The sequence below is a fragment of the Myotis daubentonii genome, chromosome 21 (genome assembly GCF_963259705.1).
Source record: "Myotis daubentonii chromosome 21, mMyoDau2.1, whole genome shotgun sequence".
In the NCBI taxonomy this organism is placed as follows: Eukaryota; Metazoa; Chordata; class Mammalia; order Chiroptera; family Vespertilionidae; genus Myotis; species Myotis daubentonii.
In genome coordinates, this window is record NC_081860.1 from 1,330,119 (window position 1) to 1,357,521 (window position 27,403).

At 62.8% G+C, this 27,403-nt stretch overlaps 3 protein-coding genes across 3 annotated transcripts in view; all 3 read left to right on the plus strand.

The window, feature by feature from the left end:
- Positions 1–14,823, plus strand: part of ARNT2 (aryl hydrocarbon receptor nuclear translocator 2) — a 173,021-nt gene extending 158,198 nt beyond the window's left edge. Inside the window, exon 20 of the transcript XR_009450297.1 lies at positions 14,514–14,823. The gene's annotated coding sequence lies outside the window, so the exon portion shown is untranslated. The remainder of the gene's footprint in view (positions 1–14,513) is intronic.
- Positions 1–27,403, plus strand: part of CEMIP (cell migration inducing hyaluronidase 1) — a 118,491-nt gene that overhangs the window by 12,574 nt on the left and 78,514 nt on the right. The gene's annotated exons all lie outside the window — the stretch shown is intronic.
- Positions 1–27,403, plus strand: part of LOC132222766 (translation initiation factor IF-2) — a 58,178-nt gene that overhangs the window by 9,899 nt on the left and 20,876 nt on the right. The gene's annotated exons all lie outside the window — the stretch shown is intronic.

A 27,403-nucleotide genomic window follows, 5' to 3' on the forward strand; every position in this document is an offset into this window, starting at 1 on the left:
AGCGGGGGCTCTCAGCAGAGATCTGGATCGGCCTCCCTGGCCGGCTGCGCTGAGCCGCAGAGAGCGCTGTAAGCCGATAGGGCCGCAGCGAGACTCAGCCACGGGCGCCGCCCCCCTCCGTGGCCCACATTTCATCCTGGGCGGCCGGGCGAGGCCTTGAAACCCAAGACGCACTCAGAAGCAGCCGGGCCGGGAGGGGCCGACCAGAGGGGTGCTGGGGAGGGAGGGGCCCTCATCGCAGGGCTCGGCGGGGGCGGAGGGGGGCGTCCGGCCGATGAGCCGCCCCGCATTTATCAGCCCAACCTGTTCACTGAGGAAGACACGGGGGGCTGGCAGCTTCCAGGCGGTGAATCCAGAGGGTCCCAGGCGCTGTCTGCTTAGCCAGTGTGCCCAGTGCGTGTCGACCTGTCGCTATGACATGCACTGACCACCGGGGGGCAGTTTAACCAGCCCCTCCGCCGCTGACACGGAGCCCGCGGGCCCATAGCTCCCGCTCCTGCCACTCCTTGGAGGTGCGGGGCGGCCACGGGAGTGAGTGGGGGATGCTCAGATGGGGGGCAGGAAAGCGAGAGCACCCCGCCATTCCTGGGGGACCTGATGCTTGATTCGAGGACTTGTCTGTGGAGTGGAGAAGGGCTCTCGGACGAAGGCCGACCAGACCTCCTGGTCCCGTGAAGGGCTTGGCGTGGCCCGAGTGTGCGGACAAAGGCAGATGCGGTCGAGAAGGCTCACGAGACCGGGCCTGGCAGGAGTCCCTGGCTTCTGAGACGGGATGGCCAGGGCTGCGAGGGTGGAGGGGCAGCAGCCGGTGGTCGGCACAAGTGCAGGAGGGGAGACAGAGCCCTGGCTGGGTTGCTAAGTGGTTAGAGCACAGGCCAACGCACTGAAGGGTCGTGGGTTCGATTCCCAGTCAAGGGCACGCGCTGTGGTTGCAGATTGGACCCCTGGCCCTGGTCAGGGCGTGTTCGGGGGGCAACCAGACGATGTGTCTCTCTCATATTGATGTTTCTCTCTTTCTCTCTCTCTCCCTCCCACTCTCTCTCTCTCTCTCTCTCTCTCTCCCTCCCACTCTCTCTCTAAAGATCAATGGAAAAAATATCCTCGGGTGAGGATCTATACTAATAAAAGGGTAATATGCTAATTAGACCAGACATCTTCCGGACGTCCTTCCAGACAAAGCCATGGTGGTGGGGGCCGAGGCAGAGGCTGTTAGGGGTATCAGGCCGGCAGGGGAGGGCAGTTAGGGGAGGATCAGGCCAGCAGGGGGGAGCAGTTAGGGGGATCAGGCCGGCAGGGAGAGCAGTTAGGGGGATCAGGCCGGCAGGGGAGGGCAGTTAGGGGAGGATCAGGCCAGCAGGGGGGAGCAGTTAGGGGGATCAGGCCGGCAGGGGGGAGCAGTTAGGGGGATCAGGCTGGCAGGGGTGAGCAGTTAGGGGGATCAGGCCGGCAGGGGAGAGCAGTTAGGGGGATCAGGCTGGCAGGGGTGAGCAGTTAGGGGGATCAGGCTGGCAGGAGAGGGCACAGGCTGGGCTGAGGGACCCCCCAGCTGTGCAAGAATTTTGCGCACCGGGCTTCTAGTTAAAAAAAAATAAAAAAGCAGCAGGGAGGCAGTGTCCCCTGGCACGTAAGCACGTGGAAGCTTTCGCCTCCGTTTTCAAAATCATCATTGTGCTTCCCGTGCAGGGGCCTCCCATTCATGTCTAAATCTCCACTAAGCAATTTTTACGTGACCATTTCACACAGATGCTTTTCCCGATGTTGAGTGATTTCCCTAAGAAAGATTCCTGAGGCTGGAAGGAGGTGGGCCCGGGGATATGGCCACTTCCATGATGCCTCATCCACACAGTGGCTTCTGAAGATTTATTCAAACCTGCACCCTGGCCGGTGTGGCTCAGTGGATAGAGCGTCGGCCTGCAGACGGAAGGGTCCCGGGTTCGATTCCGGTCAAGGGCATGGACCTGGGTTGCGGGCACATCCCCAGTGGGGGGTGTGCAGGAGGCAGCGGATCGATGTTTCTCTCTCAGCGATGTTTCCAACTCTCTATCCCTCTCCCTTCCTCTCTGTAAAAAATCAGTAAAATATATATTTTTTAAAAAAGATTTATTCGAACCCGCGCCACCCCAAACTGCGTATCCCCCGGCGTCAGACAGCGCGTCGCCTTTTAGAGACCGCGTCGGCGGGCGAGAGGTCACACCTGATCATTTAAGTCCGTGCTTCCCCCGTGACTAGTCAAGGCAAAGACCAGCTCCTCTGTTTGCCTCCCTCGTTATGTTTTCCTTTGCAGAACTGTCCATGGGTGTCACTGGGCCCGTTGATGGGGAACCCGTCTGCTTGTCGGGGGCAGTTCTGGGGTCTCCGGGCGGCCCCCCCGAGCGGCTCTCACGCTTCCCGACCTGGCTGGGATCGCTTTCTGTTCATGGTGCCGAGCGCGAATCTGACCCCGATTCTCCCTCGACTCGCCGGCCTGTTCCCCCAGCGCGGTTTTAGGGAACAATCTCCCCTTTCTCTGCTGACTCTGTGCTCCCAGTAAGAGCCTCGGTGACCCACTTCCCCGGGTGGAGATGTCAGGAATGCTATAAGGCTCGACATTCGATCTGCCCATCTGGGCGGGCTCCCCGGCCGGCCCTGCCAGCCTCTCTCTCAGACCTGAGCCGAACGGGGATCGGGGATCGGCCACCCCTGAGCTCCAGGGCGGGTCGGGCAGTCCCCCGTGAGGAGGGTGTGAGGGGGAGGGGCTCATTGGTGTGTCTCTCAGGGAGTCAGGGCCTGACAGAGACCCCCCCACTGGGGCTCCCACACACGGCCCAGACTAGGGAAGGCCTGGCCAGAGGGGCGTCACAATTCTGGGCATCCGGTGCAGGCCCTTCCCAGCCCCCCACCCCGAAATGGGAGTCTGGGCGAGGTTTTGCTCACAAGCAGTGTTAGGAACCGTGTTCACAGCCTGTGTCGAAGGGGCAGCGGAAGGCACAGACCAGGTGGGGGGGCTGGTGTGGTGTGGTCAGGTGCCCCTTATCCCCTCAGCCCGGGTGCCAAGAGAGCTGGCTCATGCCTGTGTATTTTTTTTTTTAATTTTATTGATTTTTTACAGAGAGGAAGGGAGAGAGATAGAGAGCTAGAAACATCGATGAGAGAGAAACATCGATCAGCTGCCTCCTGCACATCTCCCACTGGGGATGTGCCCACAACCCAGGCACATGCCCTCGACCGGAATCGAACCTGGGACCTTTCAGTCCGCAGGCCGACGCTCTATCCACTGAGCCAAACCGGTTTCGGCATGCCTGTGTATTTATACAGTGTCAGGGCCTGTGAGGTCTGACTGAGTCCATGCCTGCTGCCTTTATGGAATCAAGGAGTGGATGGATGGGTGATGGATGGGTGATGAATGGGTGGATGGATGGATGGAAGGATGGATGTATAGATGAGAGAAGGAAGGAAGGAAGGAAGGAAGGAAGGAAGGAAGGAAGGAAGGAAGGAAGGAAGGAAGGATAGATGGAAAGATGGATGGATGGATGGAAGGATGGATGGATGGATGGATGGATGGATGGATGGATGGATGGAAGGATGGATGGATGGATGAGACAAGGAAGGAAGGATGGATGGATGGATGGATGGATGGATGGAAGGATGGATGGATGGATGGATGGGTGGATAAATGGAAGGATGGAGAGGAGGGAGGGAGAGGGGGCTGGGGCCGTGTTGATGACCGGGCCACCCCACCCGCCTCTGGGAGAGCTGCCGCCTCTGTGGTTAGTTGCGCTCGGCTGTGTTGACACGGCGACACCTTGCTTGTGGGTTCACCTGCGTCCCGACGCTGCAGCGCGTCCTGGGCCACGAGTCACCATCAGTTAATCTCCCTGGACATGCGGCCATCCGTGCCCTGCCTGCAGCGATGAGGCTGGGCCGGCACTGAGAGTGGGGGTCACCAGGAGGGTGGGGACCCAGTGGCGGGGGCGGGGGGACACGCCACACGGAATCGGGGCTGCGTGTCCCGAGGGCCAGTGCCCGCCGCCAGCAGACCGGAGGCAGCCCGGGGCCCGCCGCGCCCGCCCCGATGCCCCTGCCCTCCTGGGTGTAGGAGGTCCCGCCGGCCTGACCCGCCTGTCAGCAACGCAGCCCCCGGGGACGCTCCCGCCTGCCCACACACCCGGATGCCGCCGGCCTGAATGCTGGCCTCATCCCTGCTCTGTAAGCATGACCGCGACATGTGGGCGGCCGGCGGTGACCTCACCCCCTGCCCTCCCGTCCGTCCTGCCGCCTCTCCCCGCGTCCCCCCGCCCCCCTCCCGCCCCGGGGGCCTGTCCCGGGGGCTCCGGCGCTCACGGCCCGGCGTGGCCAGGAGAGCCGTGGTGTGGGAGCCGTGGTGTGGGAGCCGGGGTGTGGGAGCCGGGGTGTGGGAGCCGGTCTGCCCCAGCTTCGGTCATTCTCCAGGCCCGTCTTCTTCCCCGTCCGTGGCGGGGCAGCCGCGATGGGGTCACGGGCGGCGAGGCTGATTCCTGGGGCTGAGGACACGGCCGCCCCACCAACATACGCTCCCCCTGTGTGCGTTTCGCCAGCACGGCCCCCCCCCTTCCCTCCATTTCTGTGTCCACACCCTCCCTCCCCCAGCTCCCACCAGCACAGGGCAGACAGCTCGGACAGCGAGCTCCGTGCACTGATAAGGTCAGCAGAGCCCAGGAGGGCTGTTTGCGTCCGCGTCCGGTCCCGCACCAAAGGAACCGGCAGGAGGAGATGATTGCGGTGTTTTATTTTATTTTATTTTTAAAAAATATATTTTATTGATTTTTTTACAGCGAGGAAGGGAGAGGGACAGAGAGTTAGAAACATCGATGAGAGAGAAACATCTATCGGCCGCCTCCTGCACGCCCCCCACTGGGGATGTGCCCGCAACCAAGGTCCATGCCCTTGGCCGGAATCGAACCTGGGACCCTTCAGTCCGCAGGCCGACGCTCTATCCACTGAGCTACACCGGCCAGGGCTGATTATGGTGTTTTAAAACCTGCCCCTTCCTGCCCCTCCGGAACAATACTGACCAAGGCCCCAGGCACTCAGGCCGGCCTTCTCTCGGGTCCAGAGGGCCCGGGGGCCAGAGGCACCGGTGCCCGGGCCTGCCCAGCGCTGGTGTGTAAACTGCGCATCTGCCCGCCCGCGGTGGCCACCGTGTGGCCAGGGAGGCCGGGGCCGTGTTGCTCGTCCTTGAAGAGGGTGCAGGCCCTGTTCACAGGACTCGGCCTCGGGGTGCCCAGTGAGGACCCGGACCCCCTTTACGATGATGCTGTTGAACTGTGTGCCAACGCAGCTGCAGCTGTCAATCCAGGACAAACCCACACACGAGACGCGCACAGAACTCCGAGGCCGTGGAATCCCGTTCGTGGCGGCCGCGTCCCGGTCTCTGCCCTCCGGCTCCGTGGGGACGAGCGTGGTGTCTGCATTTTGTGTCTCACGTGGTCAGGGCCTTGATTTTTTTTTTTCATGGTGTCTGTTGGGAGCGCTCACGTGTCAGTATTTCCGACGTTTAAAAATATTTATTTTTAGGGATTTCAGAGAGGCTGGGAGAGGGAGAGAGAGAGAGACATCCATGATGAGAGAGAACCATGGATCGGCTGCCTCCTGCACGCCCCCCACTGGGGATCGAGCCCACAACCTGGGCATGTGCCCCTGACCCGGAATCGAACCCGGGACCCTTCAGTCCACAGGCCGGCGCTCTATCCACTCAGCCAGGGCGATTTTTTTTTTTTTAAAGAGAGTGTAAGGGAGAGGGAGAGAGAGAGAAACATCCATGATTAGAGAGAACCATGGATCGGCTGCCTCCTGCACGCCCTGCACTGGGGATGGAGCCCGCCCCTCGGGCATGTGCCCTGAACGGGAATCGAACCCTGACCTCCTGGTTCTTAAGTCAACGCTCAGCCGCTGAACCACGCTGGCTGGGCATGTTGTCCACGTTAACACGGAACTCATGTTGAGCCACTGAGCTGTCGTTTCATGAAGCCAGTTGCTGTAGAAGGAGGAAGAGTCCTTAATATCTAACACTTCAAAAAAGTTCAAGTGCTGGTTCATGGACTTTTCTTTCTTTTTTTACTTTATTAATTCGTTATTGTTGAAAGTATTACACGTGTCTCCCTTCCCCCCCAATGGCCCCCTCCAGCACGTCCCAGCCCCTGCCCCCCACCCAGGCCTTCACCACCCTATTGTCTGTGTTGGTGGGCCATGCATATCTATATTAATAAGAGGGTAATATGCTAATTAGACCAGACATCTTCCGGATGTCCTTCCGGACAAAGCCACGGTGGTGGGGGCTGAGGCAGAGGTGGTTAGGGGCGATCAGGCCGGCAGGGGAGGGCAGTTAGGGGCGATCAGACTGGCAGGGGAGGGCAGTTAGGGGCGATCAGGCAAGCAGGCAGGTGAGCAGTTAGGAGCCAGCGGTCCTGGATTTCGAGAGGGGGCAGGCTGGGCTGAGGGACCCCCCCCCCCCATCCCCTGCTTGAATTTCGTGCACCGGGCCTCTAGTATTCATACAAGGTCTTTGGTTGGTCATGTCCCACCCACCACCCTCTCACCTTCTCTCCCAGATCCCGCCCCCTGTCCCCTGCTTCCTAGCCTCTGTCGTGGGCTATTATTGATTACGTCCCGCTAACGAGGTCTGTATCGTGCACTCTGCAGCCAGAACACCCTGTGACATGTATTTGGGGGGCAGGTCGGCATGTCCGTTCGAGCCTGTGCGTGTGATGACTCAGGGGGCTTACCAGGGCAGCGCACCCCCCACCCCCCCGAGACTGTGTCCTGAGGGAGGCGGGCTCCCCACAGTGCGGATGGTCAGGCTGGTGCAGCCGGGCCCAGCGGACCCAGGGGACAGAGGACCAGTGCACATGTAGGGAGCCCCATAGGCTCACCCGCCAGGCGCGGGGGGGCGGGGGGCAGCGGTGCCGTCGGGGAGCCCCGCTTCCGTGGGCAGCGGCCTGGGGGACCCCGGCAGCCCCGAGGCCCTGCTTTCTGCACGCGAGTGTGAGCCACGGAGGAGAACGGACGTCCTCCCGCCTTTCTCTCCAAGCCTGTGGCCGTGGCCAGGAGTCCAGGCCCAGAAGGGTGACCACGTGCCATTTTGGAGAATCGCGTCGAGAGCGTGCGGCCGGCTTTGACCCTGGAACATGTCCCCTCGTCGCTTCAGAGGGCGTGAGGGTCACCTGGGGTCCACGTTCGGGCGCGTTTGTCTAAAACAGGAGAGCCTCCCGCGTGGTTGTGGCTCAGGGGCTGAGCGTCGACCTAGGAACCAGGAGGTCAGGGTTCGATTCCCGGTCAGGGCACAGGCCCGGGCTGCGGGCTCGATCCCCAGGGTGGGGTGTGCAGGAGGCAGCCGATCCATGAGTCTCTCTCATCACGGATGTTTCTCTCTCTCCCTCTCCCTCTCTGAAATCAATACAATTATATATTTTTTTAAAAAAAGAAAAAAAAGGAAGACGCACCGGCTAAGTGTTGGCAGAACCGGGTTCTCGCCCTGGCTGCTGCTTCGTTACAAAACCGAGGGCAGAGCGAACGCCCTCTCATGAGGGAGGCCGAGCCCGTTTCCTTAGAGCAGCGGTTCTCAACCTGTGGGTTGCGAACTGGGGGCCGAAGGACCCTTTCACAGAGGTCGCCTGAGACCATCGGAAAACACATCTATAGTGACAGATTGTTTCTGTGATGAATCGCTATGCTTCAATTGTGTTCAATTTGTCACCATGAAATTGGGGGTCACCACAACACGAGGAGCTGTATGAAAGGGTCGCGGCATTGCCCTGACCGTGTGGCTCAGTGGATAGAGCGTCGGCCTGCGGACTGAAGGGTCCCGGGTTCGATTCCGGCCAAGGGCATGGACCTGGGTTGCGGGCACATCCCCAGTGGGGGGCGTGCAGGAGGCGGCTGATCGATGTTACTCTCTCGTCGATGTTTCTAGTTCTCTATCCCTCTCCCTTCCTCTCTGGAAACAATCAATAGAATATATTTAAAAAGAAAAAATGGGTCGCGGCGTTAGGAAGGTTGAGAACCACTGCCTTAGAGGGTTCCGACTTGGAAAGCTGGAGCAGTAGGATCTTTTTCCGAGGAGGAGGAGGGGGAGGGGGAGGGGGGGAGGAGGGGAGGGGGAGGGGGAGGGGGGGAGGAGGGGAGGGGGAGGGGGAGGGGGGAGGAGGGGAGGGGGAGGGGGGAGGAGGGGAGGGGGAGGGGGGAGGAGGGGAGGGGGGAGGGGGAGGGGGGGGAGGAGGGGAGGGGAGGGGGGGAGGAGGGGGAGGGGAGGGGGGAGGAGGGGAGGGGGAGGGGGAGGGGGGGGAGGAGGGGAGGGGGAGGGGGGAGGAGGGGAGGGGGAGGGGGGAGGAGGGAAAGGTTCGCTCTCGCTCCTGCTGGGCGCTCCCGGCGGGAGGCAGGACGACCCACGTGTCAGAAAGGCGTCTTTATTTCTATTTATACCCGCGGCGTGCCTGCTGGACGCGGAGCTGCGTTTTCCAGCCGGAGACTCGCCTTGGCCGGGAGGCGAGCGAGTGCTTTTCCTGGGATGAGTCCACGCGGGCCCTCTCTCCAGCCTCCCCGCGAGCAAGAGAGAGACACAGGCTTCCCAGAGCGGCCCCGGGTGTGATCACAGCGGGAAGCCAGGCGGCTCTTTTATTTTTTAAAAAATGTATTTTTATTGATTTCAGAGAGGAAGGGAGAGGGAGAGGGAGAGAAACATCAGTGATGAGAGAGAATCATAGACCGGCTGCCTCCCGCACGCCCCACACTGGGGATGGAGCCTGCAACCCGGGCCTGTGCCCTGACCGGAATCGAACCCTGACCTCCTGGTTTGTAGGTTGATGCTCAGCCACGGAGCCACGCCAGCCCCGGGCAGGGTCTGTTCCCTTTAAAAGGGAGTGTGTGCCCCGGCCGGTGTGGCTCAGTGGATAGAGCGTCAGCCTGTGGATTGAAGGGTCCCGGGTTCGATTCCCGGTTCAGGACACAGGCCCGGGTTGTGGGCTCCATCCCCAGTGGGGGGCGTGCAGGAGGCAGCTGATCATGATTCTCTCTCATCATGGATGTTTCCCTCTCTTCCTCTCCCTCTCCCTCTTTGAAATCAATAAAGAAATATATTTTAAAAAAATAAAATAAAAGGGAGTGTGGACGGGGGTGCAGTGTGCGTACGGTGAGCGTGAGGCATCGGTTGGGTCTAGGTCACAGGAGGGAGAGGACCCCATCACCCGCCCCCCCCACTTGCCCACCCTAGCTCCCCCCCCTCCCCCCTCCCCCCTCCCAACCTTGTCCCCACCCCCCCCCCCTCCCCGGGCCAGCCCTCGGGGCCCCATCAGCAAGCCAAGCTCCTGGCCCAGCTCTCCCAGCCGCCCCTGATCTCAACACTCCTTCCCTGGGATCCTTCGCAGCCGCCACTGAAATAACCCCATGACCTCTGGGGCTCTCGCCTGGCCCGGCCGGCCGCTGGAGGGCTGGGGGCGGGGGCACCGGGACAGAAGATGGGGTGTCCTGACCCGCCCAGCCCCAAGCACACACGGCAGGACGAGGGGGCCGGCGGGTCCCTGTGCTTAGAAACTGCCTCACCCTGACTCTGGGGGAGGAGCTAAGCAACGTGGAGATGGCTCCCCTTCCCAGCGGCCCCCCCCCCCCCGACTTCCTAGGCAGTGACTATTTGAAGGTCTGAAGGAGAATCTGTGATTACATTTTTCTCTGTAATTTATACTCCGCCTCCTTCCAGAAGAGAATGGAGTCGGCTGACAGCAACGGCTTTGCAATATATATATATATATATATATATGGTGTCCCAAAATTCACGCAAGAAGTAATTTTGATAGAAAACACAGGTTTATAATTAAAAATTGTAAATTGTCTATTGATTCATAAAGTACACGGTCTAGGGTTATGTGTGGAATAGCACATCGGGTCCATGGCCTCCCCGGCTGTGCTGGCACAGACGCAAAACCGCGGTCTTCATGGGTCTCCCTTGTCCCTGCTCCTGGGCCATCATTGGTACTTGGTGATGCTTATCCAATCGAAGGGATTGACATCAAAGGGCAACAGATATGAGAATCTGATTCAATCAACCAAGTAAAATTAGGCTTTTATTTTTTGTTGTTGTTGTTAATGCTCACGCAAAATTCAAATCTTGTGTGAATTTTGGGACACTATATATATGCGCCTAAGTGACCGTTCGACTGGTAGCTATGACGCTCACTGACCACCAGAGGGCAGATGCTCAAAACACAGGCATGGAAACATGGAACAGCCTGATGAATCTCAGAGGAAAGGAGGGAGGGGGGAGGGCGGGAAGAGATTAATCAAAGATCTTACATGCCTACTAGAGGCTGGGTGCATGGATTCGTGCACCGGTGGGGTCCCTTGGCCTGGCCTGCAGGGACGGGGCCGAAGTCAGCAGTCTGACATCCCCTGAGGGGTCCTGGATTGCGAGAGGGCGCAGGCCAGGCCGCGGGACCCACCAGTGCACGAATTTGTGCACCGGGCGTCTGGTTTATGTGGAAATGCATATTGAGAGTCGTGTAGAAGGAGGAAGGAGCTGACATAATCCTTACGATCATATACAGCTTGGAACTGGGGGTGCGGGAGGCTGGGGGCACGCCGCCCTGGGTGGCAATACCTCTCACCGGAGAGAGAAGAAGTGGCGAGAAGGCGATTTAAATAATGGCAGATTGCTTGCAGAAGATGGTTTTCATAGGTATTGTGTGCTCAGTGGCAGAGAGCATTATGAGAAGGCTCAGGGGTGGGGTGCGGCCGGAGACGAGAATGTGGGTGCTTGTGGCAAAGATGCGCGAGGTGCTTATTTTAGGAGTTTATGGTGGTGAATTCTGGCTCTGCTCTTCAGTGGCTGTCTTGGTCATCTCGGGAGTCATTTGGGTGTTTCTGGGTCAATTTTCAGGTGATATTGGCTTTTTCCGTGAGATCTAGGACTTGCTCATGTGCCCACGTCCTGTGAAAATGGCATGTTCGTTTCAGCGAGGAGGGGCTGTCCTGGTAGCTCAGGGCCCCAAGCTGCTGGGAACCACCCGGGAACAGCTTCTACAGGCGCCAGGGCAGAGGGAGGGGGCCCCGGGCACCCCACTGTGGCTCTAAACCTCCGTGGGAGCAGGAGTGGGAGGGGAGGCAGTGGCCAGGCCTTCGACACCTTGACCAGTTGCATCCATTAGAGGTCATCACAGTCGCTGATGCAGGGACTTGAGGCAGCGACTCATGATCCACAGACCCATGATCCACTGACCCCCGATCCACTGACCCCCGATCCACTGACCCCCGATTCACTGAGCCATGATCCACTGACCCACAATCCACTGATCCATGACCCACTGACCCACAATCCACTGACCCACAATCCACTGACCCCCGATCCACTGACCCATGATCCACTGACCCACAATCCACTGACCACGATCCCCTGACCCACACTCCCCGGGAGGCAGGCTCCTGTGTCTCCTCCCAGGGTGCATTGCAGAGCTGGGCACAGCTGACCGTGTCTGCGGACTCGCAGTGCGACGGGGCCAGCCTGCATCCGTCTCCGGCTGTACCAGGCGACACATCTTCCCAAAGCCATTCCCCGAGTGCCCACAGGGCTGCCCAGAAAGATGGTTAAACAACTCACCCAGCCAGTTCTTTCCAAAAATACCCACTTCTGTTTGTGGAAACGGAGGATTATATAATTCCTAGCCAGCCCCACCCATCCGCCTCCTTGCCCAGATGCCACGGCAGAAGCCACGGAGGCTCATAGCCTCCGAGCCGGCTGCCCCGTCAGCCCGGGACGTGGTCCCGCTCCTGGCAGCGCCGGGTCCCTCGCAGACCGCTGGTCGGTCGGAGGGACGGTCCCAGGCGTCCCGCTGGGCTCCGCCGGCCCTGGCTCGCTCCGCTCAGGCGGCCGGCGGCCGTGGTGCAGAAATGGCTTTCCCCCTGGGATCTCGGGGTGTCACTGGTGCATCCCCTCACCTTTATCCCCACCAAGGCCCCCCCGGCCCGCGTCCTGGGGGGCCCTCCTTCCTCTCTGTAGCTTTCAGGACAAGGAACCAGGGGCGTTCCTCACTTATTTCTATTTTTTTAGTAATTCTGTATTGTTGAAAGTATTACATATGTCCCCCTTTTTTCCACGTTCACCCCTCCAGCCCCCTCTCCCTGCCCCCACTCTGGGGGCGCCCCTCAGTTAGAATGATGGGCTTGATTTTTTATTTTTATTTATTTAAAAATATTTTTATCGCCCTGACCGGTGTGGCTCAGCGGATAGAGCATCGGCCTGCAGACCGAAGGGTCCCGGGTTCGATTCCTGGTCAAGGGCTTGTACCTGGGTTGCGGGCACATCCCCAGTGGGGGGCGTGCTGGAGGCAGCTGATGGATGTTTCTCTCTCATCCATGTTTCTAACTCTCTATCCCTCTCCCTTCCTCTCTGTAAAAAAATCAATAAAATATATTTAAAAAATATATTTATTGATTTCAGTGAGGAAGGGAGAGGGAGAGAGAGAGAGAAACATCCATGATGAGAGAGAATCCTGGATCGGCTGCCTCCTGCACGCCCCCCACTGGGGATGGAGCCCGCCCACCCGGGCAGGTGCCCTGACCGGGAATCAAACCCTGACCTCCTGGTTCACAGGTTGACGCTCAGCCACGGAGCCACACCGTCTGGGTCCGATTTTTTATTTTCAGGGGAGAGAAAGGGTCTTCTCTGACGTGGAGGGAGAGCAAGGGGCGGGGGGTCACCGGTGGAGGGGGTCCTGACATCTCTTGGACACCCTCTCCTCCGGCCTCACCCTGGAGGTGCAGGTCCCGGTCATGGTCATGGCCACCTGCCCAGTGAGGAAACAGGCTCATTCACGCTGACCAGCGGGGCCACTCGGCCGCCTCGGGACCGGGTCAGGGTTCGGGGGCCGGCCTGGGCCCCGGGCTTCTGCAGGCGGCCTCCCCCACTGCCTGGCGCGACCAGGCGGGAGCGGGGGGCCCGGGAGGCCTTCCACGGGCTCCCCCAGACCCCCGCCCCTGCGGCCGACCATCCCTTGTTTGATCTGGAATGCCGGCGGGCAGCGCTGTCACCGGGGAAAGTGGGCAGCGGCTCCTTATAAACACCCCGGTCACGTGTCTGCCCGGCTGCCAGCCCTGTGCCTGCAGGGCCCGGGCCGCCGCTGCCCTTGGCCGAGTACATTTCCGAGGCCCCTGCAACAGGCCGCCCTCTGTGCTCCCAGCGCCTCCTGCTCTCCCGGGGGCTTCCGACCGCAGGGGCCTGGCTGGTGATGAGTCACGGTTCTTGCCTCAGCCCACGCCCCACGCGAACCACCGTTCTGATCATCAGATACAGGGAAGGTGGCGGGGGGCGGTCTTGGGGGTGGGGGAGCCTGGCCAGGCCACTCCCCAGCTGTGTGACCCCGAGCAACTCCCTGCGCTGTCCGGGCCTCAGTTTCCACATCTGCGGAATGGGCTGAGGCTGGTTGCTGAAAGCACCGGCGGTGGTAGAAGCCGACGTGTCTGGATCTGGTTCCCGGGGACTGGAGGACGCGGTAACTCCGGGCAAGCCCCTCACCCTTTGCAAATGCAGTTTTCTCGCCAAAGGAAAGGGGGGTTGCCCTAGCGATGAGCCCAGTGGGTGGGCTCCCCATTAACCATGTCCCAGGGGCCCGGCCGGGGCCAGATCCCAGAGGCCTCTGTGGGAAAGGGGGTGGTTTCGTCCCAGGGGGCCGGCTGACGGGGCTGCCACCTGGCCGGGGGCGGGGGGCGGTGTGGGGAGTGGGGGTGCCTGAGCGTGAGACCTCCGGCGAGGGGAGAGGCGCTGGCTTCCCTGTGTCCTCCCTCTCTCTGGACCCTCCTCTCCGGGCTGCCTGGGGCTCAGAGGGGACGGTGGACTCACTCAGGGCTCGGCTGCGGTGGCAGGTCCCTGGGGGGACTCGGAGGGGCCCCAGTGGGCCTTGGGGTGCAAGTCAGGCGCGCGTGGGGGACGGACGTTCTCGGGGTCCTGGGGACCACGTGTCGGAAGCTGCCGTTGCTATGGGCACAGGAAGGGCTGGTCCAGCTCCCTTACTGCGTGGCTGCTGCAGCCGGGGGCTCCCGTCCAGTGACCGAGTGGAGGCGCCGTGCCCGTCTCTGCTCATCGGTGGGTCCCCCGGGGCAGCTGTCAGCGCTGACGGACGCCCCAACGGGGCGGGGCCCTGGCACTCCCGTGGCCGCGACCTGGCTGCAGGGGGTGCATCCTCCATGGCCCCGTCCGTCAGCCCAGCTCCGAGCCCAGGCCGCCCCCCCGGAGAAACAGTGTGGTCGCTGGCTGAGCGCACGCGGCCCGCGGCCCGCCCCTGGGTCCGCCACCCCCAGACCTGCAGGAAGCGGGGTGAGGGGTGTGGATGGAGTCACAGCGCCCGTCCTTCCAAGCCAAACCCGGCGGGTGCCGGCAGCAGCGCCCAGAGGCGGGCGCCCGGCCCCCCTCCTGCCCCCTCCCCTCCCCCTTCTCCGTTTTCCACGGGGGGATGGGGAGGCCGTGGACAAGCCCGGGGCAGACAGCTCTGACCCGACAGCCAGGGAGCAGCGTCCAGGGGCCCAGGCTTGTTGTTAATCCTCCCCTGAGGATATGTTCCCACTGATTCTTAGAGAGAGCGGAAGGGAGAGGGAGACAGAGAGAGAGACAGCGATGTGAGAGAGACCCGTCAATGGGTCGCCTCCTGCACGCGCCCCGACCAGGGCCCAGGTCAGGGAGGAACCTGCCACCGAGGTCCGTGCCCTTAAATGGAATTGAACCCGGGACCCTTCGGTCTGCAGGCCGGCGCTCTATCCACTGAGCCACACCGGCCGGGGCCGGGGCTCCGTCGCCGGACGAGCCGTCACAGCTGCCTGGCTTCATTGTCAGTCTGGTTCTATTTCCTCCTTCCTTGGTGTTTGTGGCACCGAATGAGGACACAGCCCGTGTAAGGGCGCCCCCCTCCCCCCCCTCCCCTCCCCCAGGCGCCATGCGGCGGCCTCGCCACCGTGACTGCCGTCCATCTGCCGCCTCGCGGGCACCTGGCTCTCAGCGTCTCAGACAGATGGTCCGTCGCCGAGCCCAGCCGGGGATCTCGTCCGACCAGCGGGGAGAACAGGGCGCTGGGCGTCGGGGGGCCGGTCACAGCCGGGCTGAGCCATGAAGGATCGGGGGTCCCCGGGCAGCGGCGAGCCCCGCACGTCAGAGCCACCACGAGCCGTGGGCCTGACTCACGTGGATCCGGGCGAGGGAGCCAGGCCCCGGGAAGGGACTGCCGAGGCCGGGAGTTTGTGTGTGTGAACTCCTGTTCTGTTCATGGTGGACGGGGGATCCGGCACTGGGTACCCATGTACAGAGGAAGGCAGTTACTGAGCGCCTACTGTGTGCCCATGCACAGAGGAAGGAGTTCCTGAGTGCCTACTGTGTGCCCATGTACAGAGGAAGGCAGTTACTGAGCGCCTACTGTGTGCCCATGCACAGAGGAAGGAGTTCCTGAGTGCCTACTGTGTGCCCATGTACAGGGGAAGGCAGTTCCTGAGCGCCTACTGTGTGCCCATGCACAGAGGAAGGCAGTTACTGAGCGCCTACTGTGTCCTGGGCGGGCAGTGTGTCACTATACTATGTGTGTGCGTGCGTGTGTGTGTGTGTGTGTGTGTGTGTGTGTGTGCGCGCGCGCGCGCACGTGCACCTGTGTGTGTGATCTCAGCTAATAACGCCCCAGCAAACCTATGCTGGCGATCCCTTCCGTTCACAAAAGAGGAGACGGGGCTGAGGTCCGAGGTCTGAGGACCCGCACGGGGGAGAAGTGCCGGGGCCCGACTCCCAGGCCCCCCCTGCCCCCCCCCCCCCCCGCCCCGTGAGGCAGGCCTGTGCTGTCCTCTCATTGTTGGGACAGTTCAGCAGTTCCAGGCCGGGCAGGGCCGGGCGGGCGGCCTCTCCCTGACCCGCCCTTTAAACCACTGCAGCCTGCGCCCGGCCAAGCCACAGCGCCAGGCCAGCGGCTGACCAGCGAGCCCGGCCGGCCGCCTCCCGCTCGCGTCCGAGGGGCGAACAAGCAGGACAGCCGGCCCCGCGGCCGCCCCCCTCGGGGCCCAGTCACGGCACAGGGCGGGCCCGGCCTCAGGTGTCGCTCGGGTCCGAGGAGGGACGGGCGGGCGCGGGGACGCCTCCTTCCGCTTTCGGAATGCTTCCCGCCCGTCTAGCCCGTGTGGCTCAGTGGATAGAGCGTTGGGCGCCCGAAGGGTCCCGGGTTCGATTCCGGTCAAGGGCACGGACCTCGGTGGCAGGCTCCTCCCCGGCCCGGCCCTGGTTGGGCGCGTGCAGAAGGCAGCCCATCGATGGGTCTCTCTCACATCGATGTTCCTCTCCGTCTCTCCCTCTCTCTTCCGCTCTCTCTAAAACAAGAAAAAATTAATGGAACAATATACTTGGTTGAGGATTAAAAATAAAAAGAATGCTTCCCGCCCCCCCCCCCCCAGTTAAGAGCCCCCCACAGACCCCCTCCTTTCTCGGGTCCATTCATTGGGGAACAGAGGCCGGACATTCATTACTGTCCAGGCCGCTGAACTAGGCGAGCCAAGGTCCCTGCAGCTGGGCACCTGCAGACGCGCCTCGTGGACTCCCCTGCCCGCGCTGCCTCCCTCGTGACGTGGGACCTGCGTCCCCCCAAACCCCCTGCCCAGCTCCCCTTCTCCCAGCGGCACCTGCACCCCCTGCACCTGTCCCTTCTCCCAGCGGCACCTGCGCCCCCTGCACCTGTCCCTTCTCCCAGCAGCACCTGCGCCCCCTGCACCTTGTCCCTTCTCCCAGCAGCACCTGCGCCCCCTGCACCCATCCCTTCTCCCAGCAGCACCTGCGCCCCCAGCACCTGTCCCTTCTCCCAGCAGCACCTGCGCCCCCTGCACCTTGTCCCTTCTCCCAGCAGCACCTGCGCCCCCTGCACGGCCTCCCTTCTCCCAGCAGCACCTGCGCCCCCTGCACCTGTCCCTTCTCCCAGCGGCACCTGCGCCCCCAGCACCTGTCCCTTCTCCCAGCGGCACCTGCGCCCCCTGCACCTGTCCCTTCTCCCAGCGGCACCTGCGCCCCCAGCACCTGTCCCTTCTCCCAGCAGCACCTGCGCCCCCTGCACCTGTCCCTTCTCCCAGCGGCACCTGCGCCCCCTGCACCTTGTCCCTTCTCCCAGCGGCACCTGCGCCCCCTGCACCTTGTCCCTTCTCCCAGCGGCACCTGTGCCCCCTGCACCTTGTCCCTTCTCCCAGCGGCACCTGTGCCCCCTGCACCTTGTCCCTTCTCCCAGCGGCACCTGTGCCCCCTGCACCTTGTCCCTTCTCCCAGCGGCACCTGTGCCCCCTGCACCTGTCCCTTCTCCCAGCAGCACCTGCGCCCCCTGCACGGCCTCCCTTCTCCCAGCAGCACCTGCGCCCCCTGCACCTTGTCCCTTCTCCCAGCAGCACCTGCGCCCCCAGCACCTGTCCCTTCTCCCAGCAGCACCTGCGCCCCCTGCACGGCCTCCCTTCTCCCAGCAGCACCTGCGCCCCCTGCACCTGTCCCTTCTCCCAGCAGCACCTGCGCCCCCTGCACCCATCCCTTCTCCCGGGGCACCTGTGCCCTCTGCACGGCCTCCCACCACCTCACCCGTCCTGGCCCTTGTCCTGTTGGACGGGCCCATCCGGGACCAGGACCGGGACCAGGACCAGCCGTCCCCGAGGGGCCTCCTGGTTCAGATCTGACTTCTCCGACCTCCCCGTGCTGCCCCGTGGAGTCACCGGAGTCTCTAGTTTCTTTTTAAAAAAAAAAAATATATTCTTATTGACCTCAGAAAGGCAGGGAGAGGGAGAGAAACATCAGTGATGAGAGAGAATCATGGATCGGCTGCCTCCTGCACGCCCCACACTGGGGATGGAGCCCGCCACCCCGGCCTGTGCCCTGATGGGAATCGAACCCTGACCTCCTGGTTCCTAGGTCGATGCTCAGCCACTGAGCCACGCCGGCCGGGCTGGAAGTCTTGTTTTTTCCAGGGGCTCTGAACAGGGCGGCGGGAGGGAGACAGCGAGAGCCTGTGGGGACCTGTGGGGACGGGCCCATCTCTTGTTCCCGTGGCCACGCTGAGCGTCCCCTGCCCTGGCCAGAGGGGGCCACACGTGCTCGCAGCAGCCGCCCCTCGCGCCGGGGTGCCCCTGGGCCCGGCCTCTGTTCGGCACCGTCGGCTCAGAAACCCCACCCTTCCCGCATTTAGCCTCATGCCACAGGCGTGAACTTCTGCTGTGACAGTCACGGCGTGGGGAAGCCACGCTCTGATCTGGGCGGGCGTCCGGGTTTCCGAAGCCTGCGTTTCAAATAGACCGTGTGTGCGTGTGTCTGTGTGCGTGTGTGCGCACATGTGTGTGCACCTGTGTGCCCGTGTGTCCTCTTATCGTACCAAAGTGGTATTTTTCAAAATGGGGGGGGGGCGGGGGGTGTCTCTCTGAATTTTGAAAGATCATGTTTCTTGGACTGAATACTATTTGCGTCCTTGCTGTGGCGAGAGCGGCGGCCAGCCACACGGCTCCCCGCCTGGCGTTTGGTGGGCCCAGCTGTGGGCGCCCCCTCCCTCTGCCCTCCCGGGCCCGCCCATGGGCAGCTCCCCTGAGTCCCCCCGGTTCGCCTGCCTTTGTGCCTGCTGCTCCCTCCGCCCGGAACCCCCTTGGCCACCGCGGACGGCCGGTCTCTCAAGGCCCAGACCAGCCCTGGCCGGTGTGGCTCAGCGGTTAGAGCGTCGGTCTGCGGACTGAAGGGTCCCGGGTTCGATTCCGGTCCAGGGCACGTCCCTCGGTTGCAGGCTTCTGGCCCTGGCCGGGGGCGTGCGGGAGGCAAGCGATCGCTGTGTCTCTCTCACGTTGGTGTCTCTCTCTGTCTCTCCCTCTCCCTCCCTCCCTCTCTCTCTAAAAATCAATGGGGGGAAAAATAAAGGCCCAGACTTTGAGCTCCCCATCCCCAAACCGAACGGCCACTTCTTCCCGTGCCCCCTGGCCCTCCCCTCACGCCCCCCATCCTCGCATCTATCACTCTGTACCGGCGGGGTGATGCGCGTGGTCTGCCTCCTGCAGGGGCGTGTGGGACGGGACCATGGTGGCAGACATTCCCCCATTCATTCATTCATTCACTCATTCACTCACTCACCAATCATATCCGGACCCTCGAAGCGGCCGGCCCCGTGCTGGCTCCCGAGCCACAGGAAGACTAAGCCGTGCACTTGGCCCTCTGTGCACCCAGCTGCATGCAGATGCACAGAGGGGTCCTTAGACACTGGGCTGGAGCGAGGGCTGGCCGGGCAACATCAGGGAGGGCTTCCTGGAGGAGGTGGCACCAGGGCAGAGTCGGAAGGACGAGGGGGAGTTTCTGGGCAGAGAAAGGGGCAGTGCCCACCGTCCACCATTGCCTCGGCCGTGCACAGGCAGCAGCTCGGTCGGGATTTGCCCAGCTGTGGCGTGTGTCACGCGTGGGTCTGGGGGACAGGCCGGGGCCACGCGTGAGCACCCTTGCCCTGTAGGGACGGACGGCCTTGCTTCTCTGGGGCCCGGCTCATCTGGAGCCTGTGGCCTCCACCGGGCGGTCTTCGGCCGGAAACAGATGTGGACAGATTGGAGATGAGTGAGGAGACGCTGCGTGTGTTCTCCGTGTGTCTGGGACTTGGGGGCACCCCGATTCCTTGGGGGGACGCCCCTGCTTAGGGGCCTTCGGGGCGTGGAGGTGTGCTCGTCACACCTCCCTCCTGCACGACACCATCCATTTAGATAGGTCAGGGCCTGGCCCCAGCAGGAGCCATGGAGTTTCTTTCTTTCTTTCTTTCTTTCTTTTTTTTTTTTTTATCAAAAACACATAATAAAACTCTGGCGAAAGTGGAAAAAAGCAACATGTTTACTTTTCAGTGGCCTTTCAAAATGTTAAGTTCCTTTGTCGGCCGGGAAACATCAAGACAGGCCGTGGGTGACTCCGTCCGCTCGTAAAAGGAGGCTCACACTGGATATATTTAGCGAGGAGACAGGAGCGAGGTTTCCCGTCCAGTTTTCCTCTGTTTGGCTCGTTGGACCGAAGACGGCCTGGAAAATTCCTCCCCCTCCCCCTCCCCCCTCCCGGCCGCCGGTGCGATGCTGGGGCGGCCTCCTGCCTCCTGGGCTGGAGAGCAGGACATGCCCAGCAGGGTCTGACCTTGAGTCCCGGGGTCTGACCTTGAGTCCCGCCAGCAGGATCTGACCTTGAGTCCCCCAGCAGGGTCTGACCTTGAGTCCTGGGGTCTGACCTTGAGTCCCCCCAGCAGGGTCTGACCTTGAGTCCCGGGGTCTGACCTTGAGTCCCAGGGTCTGACCTTGAGTCCCCCAGCGGGGTCTGACCTTGAGTCGCCCACAGCGGGGTCTGACCTTGAGTTCCGGTGTCTGACCTTGAGTCCCCCAGCGGGGTCTGACCTTGAGTCGCCCACAGCAGGGTCTGACCTTGAGTTCCGGGGTCTGACCTTGAGTCCTCCCAGTGGGGACTGACCTCAAGTCCTTGGGTCTGACCTTGAGCCCTGGGGTCTGACCTTGACCCCTAGAGGGTCTGACCTTGAGTCCTCCAAGTGGGGTCTGACCTTGAGTCCTGGGGTCTGACCTTGACCCCTAGAGGGTATGACCTTGAGCCCCGGGTCTGACCTTGAGTCCTCCCAGCGGGGTCTGATGTTGAGTCCTCCCAGTGGGGACTGACCTTGAGTCCTGGGGTCTGACCTTGACCCCCCCAGAGGGTCTGACGTTGAGTCCCGCCCAGCGGAGTCTGACCTTGAGTCCTGCTTCTCGCTTTACGAGAGGAAAAGCACCGTTTCCAGGCCGGGGTTGGCCGCGGGCGGCGGAGGGCAGGGCTGGGGAGGGCAGCAAAAGGCCTGGCCGGTCGGAGCCTGCGTTTGCCAACCTGTCGGTGGTCTGTTTCTCGCCCACTCGCACCGAGAGCATGGGGGAGCGGGGCAGACGGTCCCGCCGGGAAGGGGGCGCGCTGACCGTGTTTCGTAAGAACAGCCTGTGAGCGCCGTCCGCACGTCCTGCTGCAGGCGGACTGCCCCGAGGGTGACCTGCAGGGCCTGCTCTGCCCGGCGCCCTCCTGGCACCCCTCGCCCCTCCGCCCCCAGATCCAAAGGCCGCCCCTTGACATTTGGTCTGGCGTCTGCTTTCGCGCCCGGGTTTCCATTTCGCAGCCAACAGCAACGGGCTGTTCCCCGGACCGTGGCTGGAGGAAGTACTTTTTTTTTTTTGTAAAATATATTTTTATTGGTTTCAGAGAGGAAGGGAGAGGGAGAGAGAGAGAAACATCCATGCTGAGAGAGAATCATGGATCGGCCGCCTCCTGCACGCCCCCCACTGGGGATGGAGCCCGCAACCCCAGCCTGTGCCCTTGACCGGGAATCGAACCCTGACCTCCTGGTTCCTAGGCCGACGCTCAGCCGCGGAGCCCTGTTCTAGAAAGACGGTGACCGGCGTCTCCCAGCCCCAGCCCCATCCTCCGGGCCGGCCCGACAGGCGCTGGCCCCATTCTCCCCGCCATCAGCTGCACGTGGCCTTCGCTGGGGCCCGGCCCGAGGGGCAGGCGGGGCTGCCAAGCGCCCCTGAGTGGTGCCAGCCCTCCTGGCAGCCGAGCCCCGCGGGGACCTGTGTCTGTCTGTCTGTCTGTCTGTCCTGCAGGCCCCACGAGGTGCCGCAGACGGCGGGCCAGCGATGCTCCAGCAGAGCCCGGGCTGGCCAGGGAGACAGTGGGGGTGCCAGGGGACAGGACCGAGAAGGGGGGGCTGGGGATGAGCGGCATGGTCTCACGCGAGCAGAGGGCCCCTCGGGAAGAGGCATGGACACGGCAGGCCCTGCCCCGGCCGGTGTGGCTCAGTGGATAGAGCGTCGGCCTGCGGACTGCAGGGTCCCGGGTTCGATTCCCGGTCGGGGCACAGGCCCGGGTGGCGGGCTCCATCCCCAGTGGGGGGCGTGCAGGAGGCGGCCGATCCATGATTCTCTCTCATCATGGATGTTTCTCTCTCCCCTCTCCCTTCCTCTCTGACATCAATAAAAAGCTATTTTAAAAAAAAAAACCCTAAGCCAGTGGTTTTCAACCTGTGGGTCGCGACCCCTTTGGGGGTCGAACGACCCTTTCACAGGGGTCGCCTAAGACCATCGGAAAACACATCTATAATTACATATTGTTTTGGGGATTAGTCACTATGCTTTCATGATGTCCAATCTGTAACAATGAAAATCCATCCTGCATATCAGGTATTTACATGACGATTCATCACAGTAGTAACATGACAGTGATGAAGTAGCAACGAAAATAATGCTATGGTTGGGGGTCCCCACAGCATGAGGAACTGTATTAAAGGGCCGCGGCGTCAGGAAGGTTGAGAACCGCTGCTCTAAGGGGCCCCCTTTCCTTGGCATCTCCCTTTGCTTCGTGGCCCCTCGCCGGTGGGCAGGCCCAGGGGGGGCAGGATCCCCGCGGGACTCGTCCTCGTGTTCCCAGGACAGGTGCCAGCACACCTTAGGCCGGTGTGGCCCGCGCTCACACAGCTCCTGGGGTTCAGAGCAGCCCTCATGTGGGTGGGAGGTGGGACCCCGCTTCCCAGAGGGATGCACGGAGGCCGAGGGCGTGGGGAGGCCGTGGGACTGGGGTGGGGGCGAGGCCTCCGGGTCCCGGGAGAGAAGGAGGAGGAGCAGCTGGTGGGCAGTGGGGTGGGGGCAGCCAGCTCACCCAGGTCAGGGGCACCCACATGCTTTCTCCTCAGTCAGCAGGAGCCAGGGCCGTGCGTGATCACGTGTGTTTATTGCATGTGTTTGCATGTACACCTGTCTTGTGCACACACGTACTTATACGTGCACATGTTTGCGGACACGTGTGGTGTGTATTTGCACGTGCACACAGGTATTTGTGCGTGCATATGTTTTTATGGACACACACATTGTGCGGGCACGTATGTGGCATGCATGTGTGCGCATTGCACACATGGGTTGCATGCATGTATGGCGTTTCTGCAGGCCAGCATGAACTAAGCAGACAAACAAGGGAATCCTGTCCCCCGTGGGGGCGGGACAGGTGTGGAGCGGGAGGCCGGGCGGCTCAGGAAGGCAAGTGCAGAGTCCAGGGAGCGCAGCCTGGGCCCTTTGCGTCCCCGCCCCCATCTGGCTGCAAAGTGGCCAGGCCTCCCGGCCCCCCTGGGCGGCAGGGGGCTGAGGCTGGAGAGCTGGGCCCTCCTGGGTGCAGGCTGCTGGCCGAGAGGGATGAGGACCAGGGGCCTCACGGGGGGGGGGGCGCACTGGGGCTCTGGGAGCGGGCCCCTCGCAGGCGGGCGGCCCAGGAGGGAGGCACCGCGCTGGCTGTGAGGCCTCTCACTCTCGGACACGTGTCCATCCAACATCGGCACGGCCCCAGCGGCACCCCAGGCCTGGTGTTAGACAGTCACACCTCTTCCTTAATCTCCTGCTGGGGAGGGACCAGGAGCCCCATTCCAGCTGAGGCACAGACCCGTCACCAGGAAAGAGGGGCCCATCCCAGGTCGCCCGGCTGGTCCGGGCGGGGTTGGGCCTGGGAGCGAGCCCTCTGCGTGTCTTCCCCTCCGGGGATGAGAGGGCCATGAACACCCCATTCCGGGGGAGGGTGGGAAGCGGGAGGGGGTCCACCGGGGCTTCAGACGGGGCCGAGCTCTCATAAAAAGGGGGTGGGGTTTGGGCTGTGACGGGGTTGGGGCTGATGCATGCACTGGGGTCTCAGAGCAGCCGGGCCTGGCCCGCACCCTCCTCCCGGGCCTGACCCCCAGGTCTCCTTGGCACAGCCCCGGGGACGGTGGCAAATCGTTGCAGATCCTGGTCTGGGTTTTCTGGACGCTCCTGGGGCGGGGATGAGCTTGGCATCTGCCCGGTGGTTCTGCGATGCCTGCCACCCCCGCAGGCCTGGCTCCGGCTGCACTGCCCGGGCGTAAACAGGCCACGCTGCCCGCTGGGCCGTCGGGGCGCCAGCCCCAGGCGTGGGAGGCCGGGGCCCTGCAGGGCGGCCGGTGTTTGCCCAGGTGCCCTGGACAGACCGGCCTGGGGTGGGGGGGGGCCCGGGCTGCCCGCGGGGTGCCCCAGGGGGCCCGGCCAGGAAGCCGGAGCCGTTTGCTGTCACCGTGGCAACCCCAGCAGCTTCCTGCCCGGGCCGGGGGCCAGTGGTCAGACGTGAGCAGGCTTGGCGGCCGCCTGGCTCCCCCCGGGTGGCCACCGGGCCTCGGCTCCTGAACGGACAAAGCGGTCCCTGTCCCTCAGCCACATGTGGAGGGAGGACGGCTCCTGGGAGCATCGACCGGGCTGCCAACCCGGAACACGGGGTCATGGCCAGGGGCACCTGGGAGCCCCTCCCTCTTTCTGGTCCTGGGGGAGGGGGTGGGGGTGGGGAGGGAGGCTGTGCCCGCAGCTGCAGGCGGGGCTTTGGACCTGAGCTGCCAGGTTTTTAGATTTTATTTTATTTTTTCCAGCAAAGCGGGGGAATCCAGATTATGTGTGTGAAATGGCTCCGTCTTTGCAACGCTCGTGGCGAACGCTGCACATCTGCAGGCCAGATGCGCGCCCGGGCGGCCAGCGCGCGACCTCAGACTCCGGGGTCACCTACGAGAGGGTCCCTCGCCCGTGACCGGGTGGAGGTGGGGGTGCAGGGAGGGCGGGAGGAGGACCCCGAAGTCCACAGGCAAGAGAGGCGTGGCCCCTTCTTCACCCCGAAAAGGCAGGGGTCGGGGGTGGCTCCCCTTCTGGGTGCTCGCTGCCAATTCGGGGGGCGCAGGCGGGGGCGGGGGCAGGAGGGCAGGGCTGGGGTTCCGTTGCGCTCGGCCTGGCCTCGTTCGCTCATTCATTCTGGGGGTTCAGCCCACGAGGAGGCTCTTTCTCCCGCCCCCCTTCGACACCGCGCCTACATCCGCCGCCCTCATAGGTCCTGGTGGCCACCGGAGCCCGCCCCCTAGGAGGTGTGGGCCAATGACAAGGCTGGGAGGCCCGCGGCTGACCAATCAGAGCAGGGAGCCATCCCGGTGGGAATTCATTGACAAGTACGGGGAGGGGGTGGGGGAGCGGGACAGCGGGAGCTTGGGGACCAGGTAGACGGGGTTCAGCTGCGTGTCCTTGAGGCTGACCTTGGGCTCCAAGCTTCCTGTTCCGCGGCCTCTTCATCCGCAGAATGGGGACAGCCATTGCCCCCCGGAAGGGGTGGGGGTTACACCCCAAGATGCTGGGAAGCGCCCGACCGGTCCCAGGCCTGCAGGAGGGGCCGATCAGCCCTGACCGGTGTGGCTCAGTGGATGGAGCGTCGGCCTGCGGACTGAAGGGTCCCGGGTTCGATTCCGGTCAAGGGCATGCACCTGGGTTGCGGGCACATCCCCAGTGGGGGGTGTGCAGGAGGCAGCTGATCGATGTTTCTAGCTCTTTCCTCTCTGTAAAAAAAAAAAATCAAGAAAATGTATTTTTTAAGTAAAAGCAAAGAGCTGACCCGTCACGAGCCGATCGCCACCCCCTCCTCGGCCTCCAGTCCCCGCAGAAGGTGCAATGCCGGGTTCTAAACCACCCGCATCCGTAAACACGGGCCTGGAGGAGGCACGCGCGGGCTGCCATCTGCGCGTGTTTTATAGCCGCGTTCCCATGTCACCTGCCCCCTCCCTCGGTCGCCTTTAAACAGAGCCTGGGTGGATGAAAAGGTAATAATTCATGACGCAGACAGCGGCCTCCACTCTTGTCCTGTGCTCGGCCCCCCTGCACGCGCCAGGCCCTTAGCGCTGTCTCCTGTGTTCGCTGCTTCATCAGCCAGCAAACGCTTATTTATTAATTACTGGAGGCCTGGTGCACGAATTCGTGCATGGGTGGGTTTCCTTGGCCTGGCCTGCGATCGAGGCCTATTGGGGGGCCGGCCGGCTGGGGAAAGGGGCTGTGGGAGGTTGGCTGTGGGAGCACACTGACCACCAGGGGGCAGCTCCTGTGTTGAGTGTCTGCCCCCCTGGTGGTCAGTGTGCATCATAGCAACTGGTTGACCGGTTGTTCCGTTCATTCTGGTTGTTTGGTTGTAAAAGTCGGTTAGGCTTTTTGTGTATATAGATTTTTAAAAAAAATATATATTTTTTTATTGATTCCAGAAAGGAAGGGGGAGAGAGAGAGAGAGAGAGAGAGAAATCAATGATGAGAGAGAATCATGGATCGGCTGCCTCCTGCATGACCCACACTGGGGATGGAGCCTGCAACCTGGACATGTGCCCTGACCGGGACTCGAACCGTGACCTCCTGGTTCCTAGGTCAACGCTCAGCCCCTGAGCCACGCCGGCCGGGCGAGAGCCCAGCTCCTTAACCACTTGTTCACGCGTCGCTTCCTCTGTTTATTGAGCACGTACTAGGGGCTGGCACGGCTGGGGTGCTTTGCACGTACGGTTTCTGCTTGGGGACGCGGAGTGTGCGGGTGGCGGGTCTGGGCTGGGGTGCAGGTGGGCGCTGCCGGCTCACGGGTGGGAAGGTGGGGTCTTGTGGGGGCTCTTCCCCTGGGGGCTCCCAGCAGCTGCACGCTAAGGAGGAAGGCCAGGGTCACGGAGACATGGCACCTGGCACGATGGCGGCCACCCCTTGCTCCACAGATGGGAACAGTGAGGCGGGGAGGGACCTGGCCGAGGCTTCCGGGGGGCGCTAGTGACAAAGCCAGGGCAGCACCCAGCCCAGTGGGGGTGTCGCTGCTCCCCAGCCCCAGATCCCTGACTCTACGGGGCCTGCGCCTGGGGGAGCCGGCCTCACACACACCCCTCCCAGGAAGGTGGGCACAGAGGCCTCCACCAGCTCCCCGCCCCCGGTGGGCCCGCAAGGCCGGAGCGCGCCCCCCTGGCATGGACACCCAGGCTCAGGCTCGAGCAGCTGGGCAGGGGCGCGAGCTTCCTGGCTCCCCCTGGCCCCCCAGCTTGTGCTCCATCCCTGAGGCCCAGTGTCTCCGGGGCCAGAAGCAAAGGCCATTAAAATAAGCCGAATGCCAGGGCGAGGGGCAGGAGGGGGTGGGAACAGCTGCAGGCCGCTTCCAGATTTAGCCACATGATGGGGTGGCAGGGGGTGGCTGGCCATGCCTTCCTGGGGGGGGGGGGGGGTGGCTCTCGGTGGCCATCGCCTCCATGGGGGGGAGGGGGGGGAGGGCGGGGGTGTGTGTGAACCTGAGCGCCGCCCCACCCCCTGGCTGACTCAGGCAGGAATGTCTGCTCCATTCAGCCCAGGCCCTTGGGAGCCAGTGCAACCTGCCCTGGTGCCCCCCCCCCTTCCCGGGCCCCCGCCCCTGCCTCGGGGGTTTGGGGGGTGCGCTGGGACAGGGGCCAGCAGGGAGTGGCTGAGACCTCACATCAGGCTGTCGGCGGGTCCCCCCAGGTGAATGACTGGGGAGCGACTTTAAACGGATACAGGGATCAGCGTAAACATTGTTGGTAGCCGTCAGCGACGTAGCCATGATCAAAGC